This window comes from Leptidea sinapis, chromosome 3, assembly GCF_905404315.1.
Source record: "Leptidea sinapis chromosome 3, ilLepSina1.1, whole genome shotgun sequence".
NCBI lineage: Eukaryota > Metazoa > Arthropoda > Insecta > Lepidoptera > Pieridae > Leptidea > Leptidea sinapis.
Genome location: NC_066267.1, coordinates 363,877 through 387,342, shown reverse-complemented (window position 1 = coordinate 387,342; position 23,466 = coordinate 363,877). Strand labels below are relative to the sequence as shown.

The 23,466-nt window shown below is 44.1% G+C and overlaps 1 protein-coding gene across 2 annotated transcripts in view; it reads left to right on the top strand.

Moving 5' to 3' along the window:
• Nucleotides 1-5,558: 5,558 nt before the first annotated feature.
• The window catches only part of LOC126979373 (general transcription factor 3C polypeptide 1), a 29,902-nt gene continuing 11,994 nt past the window's right edge, over nt 5,559-23,466 (top strand). Inside the window, exon 1 of one of the 2 annotated variants that reach the window (XM_050828622.1) lies at nt 5,559-5,749. The gene's annotated coding sequence lies outside the window, so the exon portion shown is untranslated. Of the gene's footprint in view, nt 5,750-23,330; nt 23,381-23,466 lie in introns of those variants that run through there. The other variant, XM_050828623.1, reaches the window with a different exon arrangement.

Sequence of the window (23,466 nt, the reverse complement as noted above, 5' to 3'; positions counted from 1 at the left end):
TGAGTTGATGTACAGCATTATGAAATGGTTCTTATCAGAGCTAATGTTACGTTATACAAAATAAAATGTTCTTATCAGAGCTAATACTACGTTATATAAAATAAAATGTTCTTGTCAGAACGAATCTTTCGGCATACGCTTATTACAGTTATTATGCACGATTACTATTTCTACGATCTATAATGCTACGTTACAAGTTAGATATTAGACATTTGTGTTAATTGATATTATTGGTAGTAGGTACAGCTACATCACCTATCAAGTCTAAAGACGGGCCTAAATTTTATCAGAAAGTAGACGATTTTGATAAATCCGTAATTAGGAAGAAAATTCACAGTTTCTTTTTAAATGGCCAATTACCAACAATTCCCGAGATTCTTCAGGCAGTCAATGACGATGAAGATTTGACAAATTTTAGCGAAACAACTCTCAGGCGGCTGATAAAGCATTTAAACTTTAAATATATAAAACGACAGCGAAATAACGCACTTATTGATAGAGATGACATAACAATATGGCGGCGAAAATATTTGAAATCTATTAAAGACTATAGACAACAAAATCGCCAGATATTTTACATGGATGAAACATGGGTGAATGCAGGTTAGTTTGTTTTTTTTTATTGCAGTGAAACGGCAGACTACCATACGGTTCGCCTGATTGTAAGCAAATACCGTCGCCTTTACCGTGAAGTGATGTGTATAATACTGCAAATCTATTTGCAGAATATAACCCACGCACCGCCGACCTTGAGACATTAGTTCTTAAGGGCTATCACAAGTGTGTATTAATAATAATATACTTGAACTCTTTTACTGCGCAAGACGCTAATTAACAAATGTTTAATTGTTTTTACAGGACATACCGTAAATAAAACTTGGGCAGACAAACAAGTTAAAAGTAAGAAGCAGGCTTTCCTAGAAGGACTTAGCATTGGTGCACGTAACCCAACGTCAAAATGTAAACGATTAATAATTACCCATATCGGCAATGAGAACGGTTTTGTAGAGGGCGGTGAAAATATATTTGAATGCAAGAAGACGGGATTACCATGAATCAATGGATGCAACACATTTTGAACAATGGTTTGAAAACGTTCTCCCAAAACTTGGAGAAAATGCAGTAGTGATAATGGACAATGCACCATACCACTCAATGCGTCTTGAAAGAATTCCTACTACCGCCTGAAAAAAAATGATATACAAAATTGGCTTGTAAGTAAGAATATTTCTTACGACGACAATGAAATTAAGACTGAATTACTGCTAACAGTAAAAAATGTTAAAGACAATTTTAAAACATATGTAGTGGACGAGCTCGCAAAAAAATATAAGGTGGAGGTATTAAGACTCCCGCCATATCATTGTGAGCTTAATCCAATTGAGCTAATTTGGGCCAACGTAAAAGGATATGTTGCTCGCAAAAATACAAATTTTAAATTTGACGAGGTAAAACAATTATTACAAGAGGGACTGCAGCAGATTACTTCGGAAAATTGGAAGCGTTGTGTGGAGCATGTTATCAAGGAAGAAGATAATTTTTATTCCAAAATCGATGAGATGATTGATAAAACTGTAGACAGTTTCGTGATACATGTCACTGATTCTGACACAGAAATGGAAACATCGGAATCTGACGAATAATTATTCTTAAATAATATATGTTAATTAATATTTGTTACTTAATAATTTATTAAATCTTAAATAAATTCATTTTTTTTGGTGGTCCAAATGTTGTGAACTCCTGAACACTTGTTTACAAAATTTATAGCTTCTCATGACGGTTACTTTAGGCAACTGGTTCAGAAAATGGCGGATTGAAGTGAACCCCACCAAGAGTGCAGCAGTACTCTTCGGTAATGCGAATAGCATCCGCGCTAAAAAACAACCGACCGATGTTATTAAACTGTATGAAACACCCATACCGTGGGTGAAGGATAACAAATACTTAAGAGTCACGTTCAACAGCAATATGAACTTCAAGAAACATATTGATACGGTATGCAATAGAGCCCGATTTGTCCTCAGTCGCCTTTATCCACTTGTGTGTGGGCGAAGCAAACTTCCGCTCAAACACAAAGACACGGTGTACAAAACCATCGTACGGCCCATACATCATACGCAAGCGTCGTTTTCGCGCACACCCGACCGAGCTACTTACGTCGCTTGCAAGTAGTTCGAAATAAATTCACGCGCATGGCAACCGGAGCCCCGTGGTTCATCCGAAACGTAGACCTTCACCGCGACCTAGAGCTTCCTATGATAGCTCAACACTTTAAAGAGATCTCGCGACGCTTCTTTGACAAGGCACCTAACCATCCCAACATCTTGGTTAGGAAGGCATGTGGGTACACCCCCCTTCACCATAGTCTCATCCCAATAAGACGTCCCAGACACGTCACGGTAGACCCGGATGACGACATCACCATCGCGAACGCGACACCCACACAAACACCGACACAGACACGCACACACCGCCTTCGCAGGCGTAGGCGCGGTCAACCACCGCAAACCACTGGCACTCGTCACTCTGACGATGGCCAGTGGCCCGCACCCTAGATACACCACACATTGTTTTGATACCCGACGAGGCGTTAGTCCTCGTCCTGTAATCGTTTCACTACACTCACTCCCACACGGACTGACATACAACACTTACACAATCACAAACACAATCCACAAACAGACACAAACACTAACATACATGCACACAACATTCCCATTACTTACATACATATAAACATACATACATACAATCATAATCACATACATACACACCTACATACATTACACAAAACATCACAACACTCGCCGGCAAATGTGTTCTTCTCATCTTCATCTTCATTCTCTCTCCTTCCCACAAGCACACAGCCGGTCCGAGGTTCGAGTCTCCTTAGGAGACGCCCCGCTACTGTTGTTGCGTAGTCTTTGCGGCCTCCACGGCCCACGTCCTACTTCGCTGTGAAAGCCAGGGCTAACAGCACAGAGGAGGTTTTAGTTGGTATGGGGCGTCCGCTTACGCGGTCACTCGAGTCCGACATATTACGCCCTGTTCCGGGGCGAAAATACGTAACAGTATTTCCTCCTCTCAAAAAAAAAAACCCGACGCGTCAGTCGAGTACGCTCGGCCTTGCTGTGCGGTTGTATAACGCGGAGCATATGACTGATCACGTGAGTATATCTGCGGTCGTCGAGAGAACGTGACGATGCTTGTACTTCGATGAGCTGACTACTGGTGATCTATATGATTCTATGAGTTGAATTTCAGCATTATGAAATGGTTATTATCAGAGCTAATATTACGTTATATATAATAAAATGTTCTTTTCAGAACGAATCTTTCGGCATACGCTTATTACAGTTATTATGCACGATTAATATTTCTACGATCTATAATGCTACGAAGGTATTACGTTACAAGTTAGATATTAGACATTTGTATTAATTGATATTATTGGTTGTAGGTACAGCTACAGGAGTCCCCTTCAAGTGAAACGCACCGGCAACTTGATGTGTCGGCCTGTCCTTGACATTTTGATAGGCTGGGACGTCAAGTTGTTCGTAGGGTCCGGTAACGTGGTATTTTGGGTATTGGTGGTATGTTTTTCAGGTATGGTATTGGTAAGGTTTTGGGTAACTTGTACAGGTAAAGGTAATGAATATAATGTATTGTTTTCTTCAGTTTCATTTAATAAATATGCAGGTTTTAAACGGTCGATCGATATGTTTGTTTGTCGACCTGGTAACTGAATGGTATAAACTGTACCGCTTCGTTTGATAAGACAACCTCATGAAAACTATGGGAGTTAAACGGATACGAAGTACTAGCTATAACCCAAAGAGTAACGGAAAGGTAGAACGCTTTCATCGTTGCTTGAAGACAGCCCTTCGTTCAAGGTTAACGAACACCTGTTCATGGATCAATGAACTACCAACCGTATTATTAGGCCTGCGCGCAGTTCTACGATCGGACACAGGCGTTAGCGCCGCCGAACTAACATACGGCTATAACCTTCGTCTACCAAGTGATTTCTTCGGAATAAACATACAAACATCATATACCTCATTGGATCATACCTACGTTGATAAATTACGTACCCATATCGCAGCTAAAAAACCACACTCACCTACTTCACATCGTAATAACAAACACATATTTGTTCATCAAGACTTACATACATGCAGTCATGTGTTTATTAGAATAGATTCAGTAAAACCACCACTACAAACACCATATGAAGGACCGCACCGTGTTATCAAACGAAGCGGTATAGTTTATACCATTCAGTTACCAGGTCGACAAACAAACATATCGATCGACCGTTTAAAACCTGCATATTTATTAAATGAAACTGAAGAAAACAATACATTATATTCATTACCTTTACTTGCACAAGTTACCAAAAACCTTACCAATACCATACCTGACAAACATACCACCAATACCCAAAATACCAAGTTACCAGACCCTACGAACAACTTGACGTCCCAGCCTATCAAAATGTCAAGGACAGGCCGACACGTCAAGTTGCCGGTGCGTTTCACTTGAAGGGGACTCCTGTAGCTGTACCTACAACCAATAATATTAATTAATACAAATGTCTAATATCTAACTTGTAACGTAATACCTTCGTAGCATTATAGATCGTAGAAATATTAATCGTGCATAATAACTGTAATAAGCGTATGCCGAAAGATTCGTTCTGAAAAGAACATTTTATTATATATAACGTAATATTAGCTCTGATAAGAACCATTTCATAATGCTGAAATTCAACTCATAGAATCATATAGATCACCAGTAGTCAGCTCATCGAAGTACAAGCATCGTCACGTTCTCTCGACGACCGCAGATATACTCACGTGATCAGTCATATGCTCCGCGTTATACAACCGCACAGCAAGGCCGAGCGTACTCGACTGACGCGTCCGGTTTTTTTTTTGAGAGGAGGAAATACTGTTACGTATTTACGTCCCGGAACAGGGCGTAATATGTCGGACTCGAGTGTCCGCGTAAGCGGACGCCCCATACCGACTAAAACCTCCTCTGTGCTGTTAGCCCTGGCTTTCACAGCGAAGTAGGACGGGGGCCGTGGAGGCCGCAAAGACTACGCAACAACAGTCGCGGGGCGTCTCCTAAGGAGACGAACCTCGGACCGGCTGTGTGCTCGTGGGAAGGAGAGAGAATGAAGATGAAGATGAAAAGATGAGAAGAACACATTCGCCGGCGAGTGTGGTGATGTTTTGTGTAATGTATGTAGGCGTGTATGTATGTGTTTATGATTGTATGTATATATGATTATATGTATGTAAGTAATGGGAATGTTTGTGTGCATGTTACGCATAGCTAACCCTAGCGAACCGCTGCATAAGCATAGTCCCATAAACGTTGCACACGGCACTCGAGGCACGAGGCGCAAGCGCAGCAGAAACGTGACTTAGGTGACATCATGACGGCGTTTACCCGATCGTGGGAAATATAATTGTGTGCATTACTTGATCTAGCATCGATCAGTAGACATTAGGATAATTAATTATAATTAGTGATAACTTTCTTTTAATAAGTTGAAGTAAATTTGCATTTTTTTGCATCTCCTGGCTGCAACCAACGTAATTGGCGCAGTCGGTAGGATAGTCTAAAATAATAGAGTCAGTGAATCGATCACCGATAAGGGCTATTAGAACCTACTTGAGTTGCGGCGAGGTAGAGTATCCGAAAATCGATACAGCAGAGAAATGCAGATGATTTGGTAAGTACCTAGATCTTACTAGAGTTGCGCACCCTTTTTAATTGTAATTTTCCTGTGATTTTTTTTCTTTCCTTTTGTTTTCCAGTGTAATTTCCTCTGTGTACCTATTAAATTTAAAAAAAAATCCATCCACGGAAACCGAGGACCACTAGGTCAATTAGTATTAGTAGAATCTCGCAAATTGATGCAAGTAGGGATTTAGAGGATATATTAGAAAGTAGCGATAGCATAGAATTTTCTAGTTTATTTAATTTGCATAACATATTAATTCAAAAATGAGTGTAGATTTAGTAGACCAAGTTTTCAAGGCCTTACGCTTGTTACCCGAGTTCGATGGAAATCCGAACGTACTTACGCGGTTCGTGCATTTGTGTGATCAACTGGTAGCCCAATTTATTAGAGTGGAGCCAGGATATGAACTCAGTAACCTTTCCTTATTAAATGGTATCCTTAATAAAATTACCGGACATGCCGCGCGCACAATAAATTCAAATGGCATCCCCGAAAATTGGCAGGGTATTAGAAATGCCTTAATTAATAAATTTGCTGACCAGCGATATGAGACCGCTTTGTATAATTTTTCTGGGTTAAAAGTGCTACTTTTAACCCAGAAAAATTCATCACCTCAAGAATTTTATGAAAAATGTCAGAGTCTGTTTAGTACAATAATGACCTATGTTACACTTCATGAAACGATAACCACTGATGATGATGATGTCCTCCCAGACGTATCCGTCGACAGCGACACCCTTAGCTCGTCTTCGTCTGGGCTCTTGCATGAGCGCGAGCATGACTCGCAAAACCAAATTTTGTTTTGAAGGTCCTATTGCAAGAAGCGCAGTAAAGAGACCCACTTGAATTGCGAGTATAGTTGTAGGAGGGCTTGGGTCGAGTTTTTCGGATCAGGCGTTTGGCGTCAAGGTCTTCAAGACGGGAACGCTCAAAGTTTTCTATACCCGTGTTGACAGCAGTTCGCCACTCCGACCTCTGCGTTGCAAGCTCCTCCCATGACTCACTAGACATGCCAATAGCAGTCAAGTGGCGTTTTAAGACATCCCTGTAACGCAGAAACTGTCCTCCAGGCTTTCGTTTACCTGAGCTAAGCTCAGAGTAAAATACCTTTTTTGGTAATCTGGAAGACTCCATGCGTACAAGGTGTCCACACCAGCGTAGTTGGCCTTTCATTAGCGTACACTCCATTCCAGCGAGCTTAGCTCGACGTAGAACCTCCGAGTTTGGCATACGATCCTGCCATCTCACCCGAAGAATCGCCCGAAGACACTTCATGTGGAAGGTATCAAGGTGTCTGATATCTCCCTTGTAAAGACACCAGGTCTCCGAGGCATAGAGCAACAATGGTAAGATTATGGCCCTGTAGACAGCGAGTTTTGTGTGGAGTTTCAGGTCATGTGATTTCCAAACTCGTCGGTTAAGACCACCGAAAGCTGCAGCTGCTTTGGCGACTCGCGCAGAGATCTCAGACTCTAGACGATTATCACTGCGGAAAATAGTTCCTAGGTATCGGAATCTACTTCTGGCAGTGGTGTTCCTCGTAGGTAAACAACACCATCGTCCGCAGATTTACCTTTCGCAGGTTGTTTTAGAATCTGGGTCTTAGAAGCACTGATTACTAAGCCGAATTTATGACAGGACTCATCTAATTTGTCCAAAAAAACTCTGTAGGTCGTTCAAACTGTCAGCCATAAGTGCTACGGTTACGGGGGGCTTAAATGAAACTACCCGTACCGGCCTTTAAATGATGTTTATTTAAAAATAATTATAAATACAATTTGAGCAAGGGTCGTAGGGTGTATTGTTGGTTGATCTAGTTTGTCCTTGTAGCTCGGTACTCCCCTGACGTTGAAGACGCCGGTGCAGGCCCCTCAGCTGGAGGTTATGACTCGACGTGTCACAGGTGATTCCCGATACTCGGTGTCCGGGTAACTAATCACCGGAACTTGGTGGAATCATATCTTTTAACGTTCCAAAATCTTATCCTGGAACCCTGTGAATGATGTCCACAGTTAAGACCACATTCTTATGTCTCCGTTGATTGTGAACCACGTGCGTCCGTGTCTATCATTAAGGGTGAAGCCGTAAGCAGGAGGTGTAGTTGTTCACAATCAGAACGGAGTTACAATAATAAAAAAAAGAAAAGAAAGCGAAAGCAAAGAAAGAATAATTAATTTTGAAAAGAATATTAAATGTTTGCTAAATTTAAAATGTAGTATTTTAATACTACATTTTAAATAACTACTTCAAAGTTTTACAATTACTCAAATAATATTAACACGTGTCCAACACTTACCCTATCGGGGTGACGATAATCCTTGAAACTTATTTTTATATTATGTTAAGACAACCGGTGATTAAAAAAATTATATAACTAGGTATTTTACGGCAAACGTGATAAGTCACTGCACATAATATAATGACGTGTTGCTATTACCGAGCGCAGCCGTGGTATGGCGATAGCCGGGCGACGGGTGACGCGAGCGAGCCATGCATTTTTTATGAACCGCAAAAAAACTCGCCTACGCTCGCGCACAAAAGTGTTTACGTTTTATTATTTATTAGTTTTATTATTTTATGTTATTAGTTTATTTTTATTTCATTAGTTTATGTAAAATAACGTATGTAATGTAAATACAACGTTACAAAGGCAGACATCGTCGGCATACAGAACATCTATTACTGAAACAGAGTCTATTTTGCGTTTTGCTCTGAGACGTGCGAGGTCGAAAACGCTTTTGTCCATGCGGACATTTATGGTAATCTTGTCATTACAGCTTTTAAGAGCGTCATTCATTACTGCAGCGAAGTAGATAGCGAAAAGGGTCGGAGCTATTACACAGCCTTGCTTGACACCGCTAGTGACCGGGAACTGGTCTGTAAAGTTGTTTTCGTGACGCACATGGGCTGTCATGCCTTCGTGGCGCACTAAATTGACGAACTTTGCAGGACAGCCATATTTTTCTAGAACAATCCAGAGGGCGGTCCTAGAAACACGGTCAAAGGCCTTTTCCAGGTCCACAAAACATAAATAGAGGTCGCGGTGTTGTTCAAAACTTTTTTCTTGAAGTTGCTTGACTACAAAAATGGCATCAACCGTACCTCTTTTAGGTCTGAACCCGCACTGGGTCTCCGAAAGGAAGCATTCAGCTAAATTACTAAGGCGACTATTGATGATGTGCGCCAGAATTTTGCCAGCTGTGGAAAGCAATGCAATGCCTCTAAACGAGCCATAATTGGAGAGGTCCCCTTTGCCTTTATATAGCTTGCTAGTAGAAGCATCCTTCCAGTCTTGTGGAACCATCTCAACATCCCAAATCAGTTTGATAAGTTCAAAAAGTCTGGACCTGATACTCGGTCCACCATATTTGAAAATTTCAGAAGACAGACTGTCCGAACCAGGTGATTTACCATTTTTTAAACGGTTGATCGCAGTAACGAACTCAGCGTACGAAGGCGGGTCATCCAAGCCCGAAGCAGATAGCAAGCTCTCAAGTGAATTAATAGAAGACAGATCTGCTCCTTGACTACCGGGATTGAGCACTTCATTAAAATGTTCAGCCCATCGAAGAAGTACCTCATTTGGATCTGTCAACTTCTTAGCTTTATCTCGCGAGTAAACAGGGGCAGTCCTTTTAGCGCGGGGTCCGTAAACGGATTTTAGCCCTTCGAAAAATTTTGCTGTTTGGCTAGTGTCAACTAACCATTGTAGTTCTTCGGCTTTACGGCGCCACCAACTATCCTTTTGTTCTCGGATCTTTGCTTTAAGATCCTGCTGAAGAGACTTGCGCTGCCCTGCACTGATGACTGCTCTTAGAGCGAGACGATAGTTTTCAACAAGCTGCCGTATTTTCACATCAGAATCATCGAACCAGTCTTGATGTTTTTTATGTGGTGTGCCAATAACTCGCTGAGAAACACCATAGAGAGCCGTGGAATATGTACGCCACCTGGCATCCACTGAGGTAATATCATCAGTGCTGGGCATTGCTGCCTCAAATTCCGCATCTAGCTCACGACACAGTCCCTCATCACGCACCAAACGCACACAAGCAAGTCGAGCTGGAATCCTGTGTTCTGCTCTACGCGGAGGCTTGTAGTAAAGCTTCATCCTGGATCTAATAAGACGATGGTCAGTCCAGCCTTGGGCACCACGCATTGCTCTTGTAATAAGTACATCTCTCAGGTCTCGCCGGCGTACAATGATGTAATCAAGAAGATGCCAGTGCCCAGAGCGTGGGTGCATCCAAGATGTCTTGTATTTATCGGGTAGCCTGAAGAATGTGTTTGTTATGCTGAGGTTGAATTCGGAGCATAACGTCAGGAGAGCAACACCGTTGGTGTTGCACTTACCCACTCCATGTCTCCCCAGTACGTTCTTCCAGGCGATATATTCTGTGCCAACACGCGCATTAAAGTCACCCAGCAGAATCAACTTGTCATAATCTGGAATCCCCAGCAAAACATCACGCAGATTCTCATAAAATTGAAGTTTGTCCTCATCAGGTGTTGTCATAGTAGGCGCATACACGCTTACAAGATGTAGGTATTTCCTGGGAGCCATGTGGAGTCGTAGTGTCATGAGCCTGTCATTGATCCCTTTTGGAGGCTCCACTAGCGATCTAGCGATGTTGTTTCGGATCGCAAATCCAACACCATTTGCGGCTCGTTCATTTGCAGGTTAACCCTCCCAGTAATACGTATATCCACCCAATTCCTCACAGAGCTCACCGCTATCCGCTAAATGTGCCGCACTGAGTGCGGCTATGTCGATGTTATAGCGGGACAATCAGGACAGAGGTTGTTTTCATTGTCCAGTAGCGTTCTTACGTTCCACGCAGCTAAATTTAAGAATGCATTTAATTTATGTTTCTTTCGACCGCTTTTAATTGGTGACCAGATGACCGCGGTTAGCCACCTGGGTTGCATTGCGATCCCTAAATAGGGCTGCTTTGTCGTCGGGTTAGCTGCCGTACCAGTTCTCTCGCCTCTAGTGAGTTCCAATACGACCATCACCACCCAACCGCCGTACGTGCAAAGATCTAGCTAGGGACCAAACTCACCTGCTCAGTGCCCACCGCCAGTCCTCATCGCCGCAGGACTTGCACTCTCCGTCCAGTAATGAGCCAGGGGTCATCAGCGCGGGAATATATTAAAGTGGGTAAGCATTTGCGCATACACGAACCTACTCTCTCGTCTTCCAGTCCTTGTTACCAGTGGGGTGGAAGTCCGCTACGACTGATAAGCACTAGAAGATGCAGTGTCTGGCCGCATATCTCTTGGATCCCGACATACCCCCTATCAGGCATGTCACAGGTGCCCTGCTGCAGCGCCACGGTCGCCGGGTTTGAAGCCATACTGACGGTGTCCGCCTTCCGAGACGCTGCTGACTTTATGCAATTTATGGGGGAATCAGCCCATTAAACTAAGTTTGTGAAACTCAGTCCCCTTCACTGGATTTAGCCCGTGGATCGACACGGTTTACCGGGATACGGCCGCTGCATGCACAACAGCTACTTGGAGCCACCAGTGAACAGATTTATGGAATGTTTATAATGTAGACAGAATCCACCATCTGCGATACAGATCGATCGGTAGTATTCTGCAAAATTCCACTGCAAAACATCCCACTTATATACTGAAACGATAACCACTACCGTAGCAGAAGCAAAGCGTATATTATATAAAAAGTTAACCCTACAAGCGTTTGTACGAGGTCAGAAAGACCCATTAGGTTCACGTATTCGGTGCATGCGACCGGATACAATAGAGAAGTTATTAGAGTTCGTACAAGAGGAAATCAACACCTTATATTTACAGCAGCGCAATGACCAATTACCAGGTGAACGCAGAGTGCAGTCTACGTCTTCATATGACGCAACAAACAAGTATAATATTAAGCCTTTTAATTTGCCACCCTCGCGGCCTTTTACTTTTAATTCATTCAATGTCGCACCAGGAACTCCAAAGCAAAATTTTCAGCCATCGGGGCCATTGCAAGTCTGGCAACCCCAAGCACCGCCTAACAGGGGCCCTACGCGTACACAACAAATTTACAGCGCACCTCCACCTAATTACAGACGGCAAAGCAACGTGTTTAGAGTTCCTCAGCAAAGGTTAGGACTCACACCTAATAATGACGGTCCTACACCCATGAGTGGCGTAAGCCACTATGTTACTAAGCCATTGCCTAGACCGATGATAGGACGTGACTGGAGACAACATGGAAATCCACCCCCATCTAATTATTTCAAGACGCGTGAAATAAACTTAAACGATGTTGACTATTGCAATTATTACGAATACCCTGAATATGACTATGACTATTACGAACAGACGTACTCAGAACCTTTATATTATGAGCCAATGTACGAGCAAGCGTATAGTGCTCATACTCCCGCTTACGTCGAAGAGAACCATGATGAACATCCTTCTGATAATCAGGATTTTCAGGAAACTCAAAAATCAGAAAAACCAAAACAGAAATTAATCTACAAACTCAGAGACAACTTCCATTCATTCAAATAGCAGATCCACCCTTAAAATTATTAATTGATATAGGTGCGAATCAGTCCTTTATCAGCCCTGAAGCTGTCAATTTTTTTTTTCAAATGTTCCGTGTAATTATGAACCCTTTGAGGTAACTAATATTCATGCGACCACTAGGAATAATTATTCAATTACCATACCGTGCTTTTCTGAGTTTAACGAAGATAGTGAAATAACTCTTTTTATATATAAATTTCATAACTATTTTGATGGTTTAATTGGCTTAGATTTATTAGAAAAATTAGAGTCTAGCATAGATTTAAAAAATAAAGTCTTAGTTACACGTAAGTCGACCAACCATTATTATGTATGTATGATTCGCGAAATTGTTATCTTTATGAAGATATAATACCGGTTAACACATCCAAATTGATCCGAATACCTATTAATTTTCATGATGGTGACGTTTTAGTGACAGAACAAATAATATCCAACTGTACTATTCGCGATTGTATTACCACATTCAAGAACAATCGCGGTATAATAGAGATTTTTAAGTAACGCAACGTCTAGTATGTCGGATCGGTGGGCGACGTCATCCGGATAACGTGTTGGTTGTCAGCGTGTCTGTAAGAGAATCTAATAAAATTCCGTTTCTATTTCTGGCTCTACTGTTCCAGCTGGAGTGTTTGGCGTTAAGATCGCGCGCACTATGACTGCGGCCCCGCGGCCGAGTAATGCTTCTATATCTCTGTCTAATATTTGTTTGTTAGGCGGAAGATAAGCTGAAATAAGAGTGATCGGCTGGTGATTCGCCATACTGACTCGGATGGCAGAGGCCTCGATGTTAGTGAGGACCGGAGGATCTATAGGTATACAGTGTAGAGACGTTTAAAATAAATGAGGGATACGCGGATCGCGTATACTGGTTTTAGAAATGTCTCTTGCACTAAGAATAGGTCTAATTGATGTTCGTGAGCGAACTCCTTCACCAAGTCTAGTTGAGGCTTAAGGCCTTGGGCGTTAAAATACGCTATACGGAGCGTTTGTGGTTTGACCCGTCCGCTATGTAATTAGGCATCGCGAATGTTTTTAAATTTTCCCCTTATATCGGAGATGGCACGGAATATTTTGGCGTTGTCTGCCATAAGTTGTAGGAGCGACGCCGGGTCGTCCCGGGCAGTCACGAGCCTGTTGGCCAGGGCCGTGATTTCGTCTATGTCGTACTGCTCCGACAGCTCGAACATGAAGGCAATGGCGGTGCCGCCTAGGTTGCCTGTTGACGCGGACGCGGACGCCGGTGGCCTCGGTCGCGGGACCGACGCCGCCGGGCGGGACGCTAGCGGTGGCCGGAGGGGCGCGGGGGCCGTGGTAGGCGCTCGTGCTGTCTCCTTGATAGGAGACTTTTCCCAGGAGTTCGTCTTGGGCGGTGGGGCCGGAATGAAGGCCTCTGGCTTCTTGTTCGGCCCCTGGGCCTGACGCAGCCTGGGCGGACCCTTGCGCTTTGGTTTGGGTGCCTTGGGACACCCGCTGTAGTTTGCAGGGTGTCCTTCGGCAACACAGAGCACGCATGCCGGAGGCTCCGCGCACACTGTAGGGCGGGTGCACTCAGGAGTGCCATGGTTGCCAAGGCACTTGACGCAACGAGGTTTCTCTTCGCAGTTGCGGGCAGAGTGGCCGTATAACTGGCAGCGATGGCACTGCCCTGGACCGCCGCTTTTGTGCGGAGCCTCCCTTTGATGCCGTGTAGAGAGCACACGACCTTCAGATCGAATATCGCCTTGCCCTCCTTAGTAAGGTCGAGAACGACCAGCACCAGGTTCAGCGACGCGTCGGGGGTCGATCACTATTCATGCAATTTTATTCAATGAGCGACAGAGTAGGTGCTAAATGCTCATTGACATCGTATGATCGTGGTTCGACGCGAGTTCACACAACCCCGCGTTCGTTGGCCGGCTTACTGCGATAGCATTAGTTTTAGAGCGTGATAGAACACATAATATTATTCTCAATTCTTATTGAATGAAACGTTTGGCTATTGGTCAAAATGTAAGCTATAGTATTGGTGTGTATTTTCTGAACTTGTAAATATTTTTTAAGTAACAATTGTAATTGGGTACCTAGTTTTAAGGATTTTGTGTATATATCATGTAACTTTCTAATAAATCATATCTTCCACATATTCCTCACAGTCAAGCAGTTGTTTTATTTAATCTCCAAACGCTCAGTCTCTAAAAGTGTATCGTGGACAAATGTTAAAAAAAGTACGTTCACATTTCTAAAGGTCTAGCAAAGCTCTTTTCTCCATAAAAAATCCTGAGTATCAAACGGGCAAGTTGGTATGATTTTTAACAATTAGATTGCTTTGTATTACGTAAGATGTAAGGCATGCCTACCCCACAATTCTATTTTATCGATACTTTACTATACATACACCAACAAGATAAACGAAGCCTACAAACTATAACAAATATTAATAAATTAATGAATGGGTAAATTTTGTAAAAAAGAAATTATTTTCGTAAGTTTAACTTACAAAACCACTGTTTTCTGAGTGATTTTTTTGAGCAGCAAATAGGTAAGTTGGTACGATTTTGTTTAGGTTGCTTTCAAATTACGTAAGATGTGAAACAAGTGATAAATCGTTATTGTTAAGTTCTTCCTTATTCACAATAATTATCTCTCAACTCCTTTATAATTTATAAAAACAAAATCACGAAGCTGTTTAGTTTTAAATACCTGTAGCTGTACCTACAACCAATAATATCAATTAATACAAATGTCTAATACCTAACTTGTAACGTAGCATTATAGATCGTAGAAATAGTAATCGTGCATAATAACTGTAATAAGCGTATGCCGAAAGATTCGTTCTGACAAGAACATTTTATTTTATATAACGTAGTATTAGCTCTGACAAGAACATTTTATTTTGTATAACGTAATATTAGCTCTGATAAGAACCATTTCATAATGCTGTACATCAACTCATAGAATCATAAAGATCACCAGTTTAGTCATCTCAGTGAAGTTTCAAGCATCGTACTTTCTCTCGACGATCGCAGATATACTCACGTGATCAGTCATATGCTCCGCGTTACACAACCGCACAGCAAGGCCGAGCGTCCTCGAATGAAGCGTCGGGACTCGGGCTTTTTTTTTTAGGAGGAAATACTGTTACGTATTTACGCCCCGGAACGGGGCGTAATATGTCGGACTCGAGTGTCCGCGTAAGCGGACACCCCATACCGACTAAAACCTCCTCTGTGCTGTTAGCAGCCCTGGCTTTCACAGCGAAGTAGGACGTGGGCCGTGGAGGCCGCAAAGACTACGCAACAACAGTCGCGGGGCGTCTCCTAAGGAGACTCGAACCTCAGACCGGCTGTGTGCTTGTGGGAAGGAGAGAGAATGAAAATGAAAATGAAGATGAAATGAAGATGAAAGATGATAAGAACACACTCGCCGGCGAGTGTGGTGATGTTTTGTGTAATGTATGTAAGTGTGTATGTATGTGTTTATGATTGTATGTATGTGTGTTTGTATGTATGTATGTGTGTTTGTATGTATGTACGTAGTGTAAATGTTTGTGTGCATGTATGTTTGTGTTTGTGTCTGTTTGTGGAGTGTATTTGTGATTGTGTAAGTGGTGTATGTCAGTCCGTCAGTCAGTCCGTGTGTGAGTGAGTGTAGTGAAGCGATTACAGGACGAGGACTAACGTCTCGTCGGGTATCAAAAGAATGTGTGGTGTATCTAGGGTGCGGGCCGCTGGCCATCGTCAGAGTGACGAGTGCCAGTGGTTTGCGGTGGTTGACCGCGCCTACGCCTGCGAAGGCGGTGTGTGCGTGTCTGTGTCGGTGTTTGTGTGGGTGTCGCGTTCGCGATGGTGATGTCGTCATCCGGGTCTACCGTTACATGTCTGGGACGTCTTATTGGGTTGAGACTATGGTTAAGGGGGGTGTACCCGCATGCCTTCCTAACCAAGATGTTGGGATGGTTAGGCGCCTTGTCAAAGAAGCGTTGCGAGATCTCTTTAAAGTGTTGAGCTATTGTCGGAAGCTCTAGGTCGCGGTGAAGGTCAACGTTTCGGATGAACCACGGGGCTCCGGTTGCCATGCGCGTGAATTTATTTTGAACTACTTGCAAACGACGTAAGTAGCTCGGTCGGGTGTGCGCGAAAACGACGCTTGCGTATGACAGTATGGGCCGTACGATGGTTTTGTACAGCGTCACTTTGTGTTTGAGCGGAAGTTTGCTTCGCCCACACACAAGTGGATAAAGGCGACTGAGGACAAATCTGGCTCTATTGCATACCGTATCAATATGTTTCTTGAAGTTCATATTGCTGTTGAACGTGACTCCTAAGTATTTGTAATCCTTCATCCACGGTATGGGTGTTTCATACAGTTTAATAACGTCAGTCGGTTGATTTTTAGCGCGGATGCTATTCGCGTTACCGAAGAGTACCGCTGCACTCTTGGTGGGGTTCACTTCAATCCGCCATTTTCTGAACCAGTTGCCTAGTTCATCGACGGCGGCTTGAAGCACTTTAATGTTCTTGCTCAAGGTTGAGCGGTTGGAGCCGAAGTAGAGAGCCGTGTCGTCAGCGTACTGAGCGAGCTGGACACTCGGAAACTTGGGAATGTCGCTCGTGAAGAGCGAGAAAAGAGTGGGAGAGAGGACCGAACCCTGTGGCACGCCAGACCTGATGGGTCTGGGTGAGGATAGGGTGCCCTCTACTCGATATCGGAAGGAGCGATCGGTAAGGTAGGCTCGAATGATGCGCACGAGCCTGTCTGGCACTTCCAGTTGATACAGCTTGAATACTAAGCCGTTGTGCCATACCTTGTCGAAGGCCTTCGCGACATCGAAAAACACGGCTGCCGTGGTAGCGTGAAATTGACGCCGTATGAGAATGTACTCGGTGAGTCGGTGAGCCTGCTGGGGACACGAGTGAGCGGTTCTGAATCCGAACTGTATGTCGGGTATCAGGTTAAGCTCCGCGATGTAATGATTAAGACGCGCGAGAATTAATCTTTCGTAAAGTTTCCCGATCGAGTTAATTAAACTAATAGGCCTATAGCTACTCGGATTAGCTTTATGTTTATTGGGTTTTGGGATACCGATAACAATGGAATCCTTCCATTGTTCGGGGAACGCGCTATTATACAATAGAATATTAAAAATGGTAACCAATAAAGTAATAAGAGTCGAGGGTAGGATTTTAAGAACCCTATTGTTTATAGTGTCGGGCCCCGGGGCCTTCTTGGAGTGAAGCTCCTTAATGATTAGTTTCACCTCTTCGTAAGAGGTGGGTTTTATTACGTCGCCTGAAGGGCTCAGAGCGGAGCGACGTTCAACTTCACGATCAACTTCGTCAACGTGTGTCGGGTCGGCTGCTGCATTTGGAGAGCACTGACTCTTGAGACTATCGGCGAGGCATTCAGCCTTCTCATCGTCATCGAGCGCCGGCTGCAGTCCCGGTCTGTCCAAAGGAGGCATGACAGTGGGCGGCTCCTGTTTGAACGCGCGAGGCAGCTTCCAGAAAGCCACATGTGATGGCTTAAGGTTGCCGAGCAAGCGGTCCCAACGTTCGCCGCGGAGTTCCGCGATACGTTCCCGTACCACCCGCTGTAGGTAGCGGAGGTGGCGCCTATTCTCGACCGACGGATACCTGTCGTAAAGTCTAGTGGCTCTGTGCTTCTGTGTGAGTAAGTTCCTGACCTCTGGAGGCAGGTTTAGGCGATGCGGTTGCATCGTCGGAACCTGCCTGGAGCAGGCCTTGATCCTACTCTGTATATGTGACGTCACATAAGAGATAGCACTGTGAGCCGTGTCGACCGAGTCGATGACGTCCGGTATACGGTCAAGGTCGTCGGACTTGATAGACTCGAGATCCTTTTCCAGCCGTTGCCAGTCGATCACTGTTTTCGTCGGTGGTTGAAAGTTAACCGGTGGGCCTAGATTTAGGACGACGGGCCGGTGGTCTGACTCTAATTCGTGAAAAACCTCGATTGAATTTACATTGAGCGTTACGTTTTTAAGTAACGCAACGTCTAGAATGTCGGGTCGGTGCGCGACGTTATCCGGATAACGTGTTGGTTCGTCGGGTGCTATTACTGAAAAGTTCCGCGTGTCTGTGAGAGAGTCTAATAAAATTCCGTTTCTATTTGTGGCTCTACTGTTCCAGCTGGAGTGTTTGGCGTTAAGATCGCCGCCCACTATGACTGCGGCCCCGTGGCCGAGTAATGCTTCTATATCTGTGTCTAATATTTGTTTGTTCGGCGGAAGATAAGCTGAAATAACAGTGATCGGCTGGTGATTCGCCATACTGACCCGGATGGCAGAGGCCTCGATGTTAGTGAGGACCGGAGGATCTATAGGTATACAGTGTAGAGACCTTTTAAAATAAATGAGGGTGCCACCCATACGGGTGGTGCGATCATTCCTAACTAAGTTATAATTAGCGATACGCGGATCGCGTATACGTGGTTTTAGAAATGTCTCTTGCACTAAGAATAGGTCTAATTGATGTTCGTGAGCGAACTCCTTCACCAAGTCTAGTTGAGGCTTAAGGCCTTGGGCGTTAAAATACGCTATACGGAGCGTATGTGGTTTAACCCGTCCGCTTACGTAATTAGGCATCGCGAATGTTGTTTTTATACTTTAGCCCTATATCGGTGAGGGCACGGAATATTTTGCCGTTGTCTGCCATAACTTGCAGGAGCGACGGCGGGTCTTCCCGGACAGCATCGAGCCTGCTGGCCAGGGCTGTTATTTCATCAATGTCGAACATCTCTGACAGTTCGAACATGAACGCAAAGGTGCTGCCACCTTTGTTACCTGTTGCCGCGGACGCGGGCGCCGGTGGCCTCGGTCGCGGGACCGACGCCGCCGGGCGGGACGCTAGCGGAGGCCGGAGGGGCGCGGGGGCCGCGAGAGTGGCCTCTGTGGCAGCGTTGGCAGCCGGAGGAGACCTCGCCCAGGCGTTTACCTTCGGAGGCGGCGCAGGTTTGAAGGTTGGGGTGAACTCCACCTTCTCTGCTCTGCCTTGCGGCTGGCGGCGCCCTGGGTGACGCTTGTGTTTGGGTGCCTTGGGACACCCGCGATAGCTCGCGGGGTGCCCCTTTTCCCCGCACAAGACGCAGGCCGGGGGCTCCGCGCATTGCGCTGGTCGAGGGCACTCTGGCGTGCCGTGTTTCCCTAGGCACTTCACACACCTCGGGGTGTGTTCGCAATTGCGTGCCGAGTGCCCGTATAATTGGCATCTGTGACACTGACCGGGCCCCCCGCGGTTGCGAGGAGCTTCGGTACGGATGCCCTGAAGGGAACAAACCGATTTAATGTTGAAAATTTCCTTTCCCTCTTGCGTGAGGTCGAGGACTACGAGAACCATGTTAAATGGTTGTTTGTTGTTGGTTCCGCGCATACGGTGCACCTCGTGTGCAGGGTAACCCTGCTCTTTGAGGTCCGACAGAATGTCGGCCTCGTCTAACTCTTTGGGGACGTTTCTAATAACGACCCTCAGACGCTTCTCCTCAGGCAGGGCGTACGTGTGGAAACCCACACTCAGCTCTCTAAGAAGAGATGTCAGGGCGCGGTGGTCCGCTACCTCTCTGGTCTCTAGTTTGATTAGAGATTGGTACGCCCTCGCCTGGAAGGAGAGCGTCTTCGGGATCCTGTTTTTGATGGCTAACCATCGGCCTCGGTCCCCTATAAAAATAGGAGGCGGGCGCTTGGTCGGAGGCGGTACGCGGGCTTTAGCGGGCGCGGGCGCGGACGCGGGAGCGGAGCCAGTCGTGGCCGCGGCTTTCTTCGCGGGTGTGCCATCAAGAGAAGGCGATTCACGACCGCGCTTCTTCTTGCGACTGACGGTGATGAAGCCGTCAGTATCCGACGCGACACTCTCCGCTCTCGACGGTAGAGCGGTTTCCGGCTGGGCCGGTGAAGCACTGGAAGCCTGAGGGGCTTCCGTGCGGTCAGGACTGACCGCGGGGACCTTAGGGGTCGCCTGCGCGTCAAAGTACGCCTGAAGGACAGGCGGACGGGCTGATCGGGTGATCACTTTCCTCGGTTTGACCGAGGCCACGGAACTTGCGTCGGACGCATTACCTATATCCATTTCGGATTCCCCGTCGGAACTCGAAACGTCGGATGATGATTTATATTTTTTGGATTTCGCTTTAATAGCGGCATCCACTGACACATCTATAGATTCCTTAATTAGCGGAACGATCTTCTCCGTAAATAACTTATCTAGCAGGGCGCTTAGAAGGCCCTCGTCGGCAACCATTGGTGAAGCCATGGTTGTTATTAATAAGTTAAGCGGGTGACAACCCCCGCTGCCCGAGTCAGGCAGAGGGGGAATATAATGATAAAGTGGACAACTATAGTTTAGTTGTGCACTTGCACATTAATATAATACTATTAATAATAATAAAGTGTGCAAAATTAAAAGAAATTAATAATAATAATTAAGCCTAAGACTTAGCTTTGCTGGATGTAGACTGGCTGGGCCGGAACCCCGATGTACGCTGTGCAGGCCCCCACGGAGAAGACACACACGGCACGATCTGCAACACTCACAGCACACACGATTAGCGTGCAGAATCGCGAAACACAGCACAGGTGCTAACTAACACGATCGTAAATCCGGGTAATTAACACTTATAATAACTAAGCTACGTTCCGCGAAGGAACCTAACAGGTGCGAGACTCAAAGAGTCCCGAACAATAGCGCGCGATAACAATAGCTAGCCCAGGTGGCCTGAGCAGATAGTGCGATAACGCAGGTAATAAAAATATTCGAAGGAGGACAGATAACGCGGCACGTGTGCTCGCGTTGCCTGCCTGAATCGAACTCTGGGACTCGGGCGTCGATCGCTATTCATGCAATTTTAATCAATGAGCAACAGCCGTAGGTGCGGAATGCTCATTGACATCGTATGATCGAGGTTCGACGCGAGTTTGCACAAACTGCGATAGCATTAGTTTTAGAGCGTGATAGAACACATAATATTATTCTCAAATCTTATTGAATGAAACGTTTTACTATTGGTTAAAATGTAAGCTCTAGTATTGGTGTGTATTTTCTGAACTTGTAAATATTTTTTAAGTAACGATTGTAATTGGGTAACTAGTTTTAAGGATTTTGTATATATATATCGTGTAACTTTTTAATAAATAATATCTTCCATATATCTTCCACATATTCCTCACAGTCAAGCAGTTGTTTTATTTAATCGCCAAACGCTCAGTCTCTAAAAGTGTATTTTTACAACAATTATTACAGAACAATTTTAAAATAAACTTAAACAACTTATTGTTTATCGATTACAACTCCCTTTAAAGAAAGCTAATTATCGATAGATGTCTTTACGCTACCCCGCCCGTACTAATTTCGAGCTAGCTTTGAATCGCGCCGCCCGCGACAGTCAAAGAGTCACCGCCGGCACGTGTACGCTGTCAAAGAAAACTGTCACTGGCGGCAAGGCCGTCTTATGACATTATTGAAATATTCATGTTCATTGAACCATTGACCCAGATAACTAATACTACACAATACGTATAAATTTGCGCAAAATGAAAAGTCTACTTTTTGACAAAACCAATGCACGGATTTCGTTAATTTTTGGTATATCGTCAGCAAATATGCTAACAAGTATGTACCTACATTTAATTCATAGAAGTTAGTTCCATACTGTAGATGCATAAGAATAGTGGTATTGTGGTATTCTGAACTCCCTTTTGAATTAACCCGGCTTGTTTTGGGTTGTTTAAAATATAAGGTTTATGTCGATTTCTTTGACACATTGCAATCTCTGCACACGGACGAGTAAAAAAATAAGGACTCCGTGTCACCTTACATAACAGTGAGGCACAAAAATAAGCCGGTAAACGTGTAAATACATAGCCCCACGCACACACACTAATACAAGCCAATCGGCTGCCATTATGGGATTTGCCATCGTCTGTGACAGACAGGTTTGCGTCGCAATAAAATATTTTAAAAATGCCGTCGTGCGTTGTGAAAAATTGTAAAAACAATACTATAAAAGTATTTGTGGATATATGATTATTTAAGGGAGAAAAAATTGTGTAACTGGTATACCCCGTAACCGCACACACACTAGCATATAGGTGGTTCACTTGCTAATATCACGGCGCGAAGTCCTTCTTTTTTTACTAGTCCGTGTCTCTGCATAATATTATGTACTGCTTTTTGGCTGTCATTTTACACAAAAAGGGGGCCGCTCCAAATATGACTGGACTGATGGACTGATATATATACAACCTTATACAACCCACCTTACCAACCCACAGTTAACTTACCAATACAATAGCGTCAAAACCATAGATAATACCTATACTTACTGAGCGAAGCTGAACGGAGCTCCCACCAGGTGACTCCAATTAATTTCTGTGTTAAATTGTTTCTCGGCCATTTCTGGACCGATTTTAAAATTTTTGAACTCATAGAAAGCTTTCGAAATTTTCTAGGTTATTGTCGAGACAGAATTTTGAATTCCGACTTGATTCAATTATTATAATTAAAAACAAACATGATTTAATTAGCACGCGCTATTTGATTTTTTTTTTAAATTGAGCCGGTTGATCAAATCTTATTTTGTTTTTGTACAGAGACTTACTTCGCTTTGCTCAAATATACGCCGCAACGAAGCGGTAAGACGAGCGACTGCCGCATCCTAGCATAACTAATTATCTAGAGAGTCAGATCTATAAATACAGAAGCTCTGTATTTAGAATATTCAGCTTGAGCCATAGACCCAGTATAGTTACTAGATATGGGCTTGGCCTGGCCAACATGAAACAGATAATATCCTATATACATACGTACATAATAAATACAAGTATTCTTTCACTATCACTTTTACATCGTAAAATACAACATCGCACCATATTTCCTTCGATTCTACTTAAAATTGTCACTGATGTTGAATAAATAGTGGGTATTTTCAGACATTCACAACAATAATAGCTATTTTTATAGACGCAAATATAAGTAAATATAATATCTGTGCAGCGCTGTCAAGTTTGTTTAGCAAACTGTGTGTGCTGACATTGTACAAACCAGCACGCATGGCGAAACAAAAATCTTTTCTTTTTCTCGTGTGAGTGAGACGGAAGCTATTTATTATATAATATATGGCTTGATCACTCACTGGCAAAGAAAATAATACTCAGCAGCAGTCACTCA